Source organism: Pinus tabuliformis, chromosome 4_1, assembly GCF_031772625.1.
Source record: "Pinus tabuliformis cultivar Carrire ecotype Pingquan chromosome 4_1, CPIR1, whole genome shotgun sequence".
Classification (NCBI taxonomy): Eukaryota; Viridiplantae; Streptophyta; class Pinopsida; order Pinales; family Pinaceae; genus Pinus; species Pinus tabuliformis.
The window spans coordinates 302,427,234-302,433,233 of record NC_142303.1 but is presented as its reverse complement, the minus strand read 5'-3'; positions in this window follow the sequence as shown (position 1 = coordinate 302,433,233).

Sequence of the window (6,000 nt, the reverse complement as noted above, 5' to 3'; positions counted from 1 at the left end):
AATGATGATGTGGCGGCCAACGAGCGACTCTACGTGGACAGGTGACATGGCAGACAGCTCGGAGCAATGGTGGATGGGGCGGCAACGTAATGCTGAGGCGGCAGTGACGTAAGGGTGACGTGGAAGTGACGTATGGCGGAGATACAAGGGCGGTAAGTGGTAATTTCGGACCGCTTATAGTACGGGAGCGGTTTTGGCAGGAGGCCGCCCGATACAACTTGGGAACGACACGCGTCCGAGCCCTGACGTCACCCTCTGACAGATTTCGGGCGCTATCATTCGGGCTTCGGAGGTGGTCCGATATTGCTGTGGGACGTCGGATGGGAGGGCCCGAATCCGACGGTCGACGGGCCGCGGAGGTGGTGGGTGGATACGGCGGGTCCCGGCGGGGATTTAAATAATATATTTTTTGTTTTTTGTGGTGAGCGCACCGAAACACATACTTTCGGAAAAGGGGTAAAAGTGGGTTTTTAACATGGTTTTATACAAATGGTGCGGGTAATGCGTTGTGAAGGGATTGTAAGGGGATAAGGGTAGGGTTAGGTTATTAAACCAACCAAGCGTTAGTTTAATCCCCGACTTTAAACGAACCATATACAACAAGACTTTGATTCTGCATGGTTTTCCAAGTTTTGAACATATGGCTATAATGCCAAAAAGGGGGGGGTATTTACATATGTTGTGGGCCTTTTTCACAATAGTGATATAGTAGTAGGGGAAAAGGGGAACATAGGGAGTTAAATAATAGGGTTAGGAGTTAATATGGGAAGGAGATATAGATGAGAGGTGGTAGACACTAAGTTTTTAAGGAACAAACTTAGTTTTTGAGAGTAGATCAAAATGAAAAAGATTTTTGCCAAAAAATGTGGTTCTACTCTATAACAAAAGTGATATTGGGATGTTAGTAAGGAGTTTGATAGGGAATGTTTGGGGGGTTAGACATGCTTCACTTTGATACCACCAAAATGCTGAATAAGAGAATCTGCTCTGGCCACCATGGGTTTCCTTTGCTAGGCCAGCAATATGAGAGGAGACATGCTTCTGCAACCCCACTACCTACCCATCTTAGAACCTAGCATTTTTTGTTTCTTCAGGGAGGGTGCACTTAGACTTGCAAACCCTCATATGCTCTTTTCTTTTTGCTGCCCTCCTATCTAAATCTACCCTTATATCTTCCAAGGGCCCAGATTAAGCTAGTGGGCTCCTTTCTTTCTCTATCCAGCTAGTCATCTGTCAATCTTAAACTGTTTGAACAGGTACTCATTACCTACTCTAAAACAAGCAATTTAAAAGATGGCATGGCCCAGATTAAGCTATTGAGCCATACATCAAGATAGCAGTGGCATTTTGATTGGCCACTTTCCTGGTCTTTCTTTTGGGGTTCATTTCAATTCCTTTTTTTTTTCTTTTGACCAAATCATTTTCTTGCCCTTTGATTATTCTTTTAAGGCATACCCTCTTTACATTTTTTAACTTTTTGCTTGTTCACCAAAAATGGAACCTTTGATTCATCAAGGATGATCATTTTTAGCATTTCCACTGTCAATCATGAAATATGAAACCCTATTGGTATAGGAGGCTAACACACTACACGCTATGCCTGCAAGATGGTGGGGTACACATAAAGACAACTTCAATGGATGGCGCAAATATAGCAGAATGATGAGGGTACGATTTGGTTGCCCAAAGGTATGGTTAATAGAGAAATATGATGGAAGGAGTGATCTGCACGATCACTTGGCCAAATGGGCCAATGCTTATGGAGCAGAACCACAACTAGAGTGGGTACATTTGTTTTTTCACACCTTGGATGTAATACCTATGAATTGGTACTTGGAGACAGAACTCCGCCATGGCACAGATGAATGGGATATTTTGAGACAGGGATTCTTGATGACATTCAGCTTTGAAGATGGATTTGAGTGCATTGATGAAGTGTTACAGGAGGTCAAAGAAGCGATCTTCAGAATACCGTAGGATCCCTTGGATTTGATTCAACCAGATTGGACCACCCAACTGCGCCACGCACTGGAGTGCTACAATGTGACTGCTAAAGAGGAAGATGAGGATCTGAGGAACATTAATATCCCGGAAATAGAAGGACACGCGAAGTTGAGGGGTGGCTGATAGAAAACCCAGATATCATTGCGCCGCTAAAAACAAGACAAGTGAACATCAAGACAGAGGTAGAGAGAAAGTTTACGAAGATAGGGGACTACTGGGATGATGCTACGTGGATAAGCTTGTTGAGTTTCTCCGAAAATACCAGGACTTGTTCCCTATGAAGTTCTTAGACTTAAAGGGTATAATCAGGGACCTGGGAGTTATGAAAATTATGTTGAAACTAGACGCGAAGCCGATCAAGCAAAGGCCTTACCACCTCAACCCAAAGTATAAAGAAAAGGTCTGCTTAGAGTTGGATAAAATTCTTGCGGTAGGTATTATTGAATCAATGGAAGAATCTAATTAGTGAGCCCAATAGTAGTCCAGGAAAAGAAGAAGATGAATGAAATAAGGATATGCGTAGATCTCAAGAAGTTGAATAATGCTTGCATGCATGACCCCTTTCCAACTTCATTCACTGATGAAATGCTAGATAATGTAGGAGGGAAGGAAGCATATTTGTTCACTGATGGATTCTCGGGGTACCATCAGATCAAGATCGCGCCTGAAGATAGAATTAAGATGACCTTTGCAAATGAGTGGGGATGCTTTCAGTATACTGTAATGCCTTTTTGACTGAAGAATGTATTGGTGATCTTTTCGCATGTAGTCATCACAACATTCAAGGACATCATTCACACGTTTCTGGAGGTATACTTTGACAATTGGACTATATTTGGGTTGTTGAAACACCATGTAACCAGCCTACGCTTGATGCTGGATACATGTTGAAGGTATCAGATCACACTCAATTTGAAGAAATATTTGTTCTATGTTCCTTTCGGGATCTTGCTAGGCCATGTGGTGTGCAGACAAGGTTTAATGGTGGACCCAGCTAAGATAGAATTTATAATTAATTTGGAGGCACCAAGAAGTGTGAAACAGCTATGTGCAACGTTGGGGCATACAGGATACTATAGAAATTTCATCAAGGGTTATGCCCAGATTACTATGGCGATGGAGAAGCTGCTAAAGAAGGATGCTACATTATGTTGGAATGAAGAATGTCAGCGAAGCTTAGATGTGTTAAAGGAAAAGATGGTCACCGCACCGATCCTAGTCTTCCTGGATTGGAAGAAGGAATTTCATGTGCATGTGGACACGTCATGTATTGTGCTCGGAGCAGTACTGACACAAGTCGGTGAGGGAGAGTTGGATCACCCTATAGCATTTGCAAGTAGGAAGTTGTCTAAAGCTGAGAAGAACTATTCAATGATAGAGCACGAAGGTTTGGCTATGGTGTACGTGCTCCAAAAGTTCAGACACTACTTTCTAGGCGGACACTTTAAGATGTATATAGACCATTCTGCATTGAAGTACTTGGTTAACAAGCCTATGCTAGGGGGGGGGGGGAATATGTAGATGGTTGCTACTATTTCAAGAATATGATTTCGAAGTCATTGTGAAGCCAAGACGATTGAAAGCACAACCAGATCATTTGTCACGCATTGAAACAAGAGAGGAGCCTACTAATTTGGAGGATAGACTGCCTGACATGCATCTCTTTGTGGTGAACGTAGCTGACAGTCACTTTTCAGATATCATACACTTCCTGATGACGAGGACGGCTCCAGAAGGGTATACTAGTCAACAAAAGAAAGAGCTGGTGGTGTGCGCAACAGAGTTTTTTGTCATTGTAGGACATTTATATAAAATGGGCTCGGATGAAATTCTACGACGTTATGTACCTAACTTTGAACAGAGCAACATCCTCGTTGAAGCTCATGGAGGAGTTGCAGGAGGACATTATGGAGGGAAAGCAATAGTACAGAAGATTTTACACGTTGGGTTGTGGTGGCTAACACTGCATAAGTATTCCAAGGCTTACTATAAGGCATGCGATGCATGTCAGAGGACGGGAAAGCTATCATGTAGGGGTGAGCTGCCTCTGAATCCGCAAGTATTGTTACAGCAATTCGAGAAATGGGCCATTGATTTTGTAGGCCCAATTCCACGTCCAGGAAAGAAGTTGGGTGCGTGGTATATCATCACCACGATGAAGTATTTGACTAGATGGGTGGAGGCACAGCCCATGAAGGACTGTACAAGGGCAACAAAAGAGAAGTTCATCTTTGAGTGTGTGCTAACTAGATTCAGTTGCCCAAATATTTTGATGAGTGATCGGGGTACAAATTTCCTTAATGAAATGATCAACGCGCTAACAAAGGAATTCCAAGTTTACCATCAGAAGAGTACACCATACCACCCGCAAGCCAATGGGACGGTGGAAGCATTTAATAAGATATTGGAAAAAGCACTAACAAAGGTTTTAAATGCACAAAGGAATGATTGGGACGTGCGCATACCGGCGGTGTTATGGGCTTACAGAACTACTTGCAAAAAGATGACTAGACAAACACCTTTCAGGGTGGTTTATGGCACAGAAGCTATGATGGTGATGGAGTACATTGTACGTAGTCTACACATCATGGTGTTCACAGGAACGTTGAATCGTGGAGCCATGGGGGAGCTGCTTGCGCAGCTGGCAGAACTTGAAGAAGACATATTTTTGGCTGGATTCCATCAGCAATTTTAGAAGGAGCATGAAAAGGCATGGCATGATCAACACATCAAATTACACACCTTCAAGGTAAATGATTTAGTGTTATTGTAGGACAACAAATTTGATAAATTTCCAGGAAAATTTTGGATGCATTGGGTGGGGCCATATGTCATCAAGGAGATTACCGATGGTGGAGCAGTTCAGCTGGTGAAATTTAATGGAGATCCATTCCCAGGGAAGGTAAATGGAAGCAAATTGAAGCCATACATCAAGGATCCAGCCAGATGAATATATGATGGAAGCACATTCTTTGCACTCCAGGCAGCTCAAAGGAGGCACGGGACTATAAACTACACTACTCGAATTGTAGAGTTGTGAAACTGGGGGACTACGTGGAAAGGAGGAATGTCACAGCATCAAAAGAAGCACGAGGGGAGCTGTGCTATAGGAGGAACAATCATGCATGGTAGCCAGAAAGCGATCGTTATAGTCACTGTTCATGATTTGAAAATGAAAAAACAGATAAGAGGAGCAGGGGTGGGGGCATTTAAGACGTAATTTAAATGCAAGATCTTTGAAAATATGCCACCAATCTAGCATTTGTTAATGGGTTTTGGGGGGAACAGTTGGATTTGAATTCAAATTTGCCTATAAATTATAGAGAGATGCCCTACGAAAAACACTTTTCATTCTGAGAGTTGAGGTGTTAAGCTATCAGTTGCGCATGAACCCTGCGAGTTTTGAGGCTTTGGTGGCCAGTTCAGTGTTTGACAGGTTGCCTAAGGAAACCCATGAGCTCCTTAATAGCTTAATGTCAATGCCCATGGAATTTGTAAGTGCTAGAGGATCGATGGCCTCTGAGGGAGCTACCCCTGAGGTCGTAAGGTTGGAGATGCCTGCCACGGTGCCAAAATCACCAAGGTTGCCTAGGCTGAAGCCTACACCAGCAGGAGAGGCTTCTAAGACGAAGAAGGACAAACAAAAAGCGACACAGCTAGTGCAAGAGTCACCATGGCAGTACCAGAAGAAGTAGAAGCCCACGACACAGGAGAAAGGGAAGGTGGTCAACCTAGAATCTGACGAGGGCGACGAAGAAAATGGTATGGGTGCAAAGGAAATTGGCATTGAGGGTGTAGAGCCTATCTCAAAGCTACTGGAATACATTCGTCCATGCCAGGGTAAGGTGAAGATCCCAAAGGACCCAGACGAAGGAAATTTTGTGCTTAATACACCCCTGCTACCAGAAAAGATTGCATCTGAAGGACTGCACTTGGTGTGTGTCCCCCACCTGAAAATTGAAGACTGGGACTTAGCAGATATGGAGCAGTTCCCCC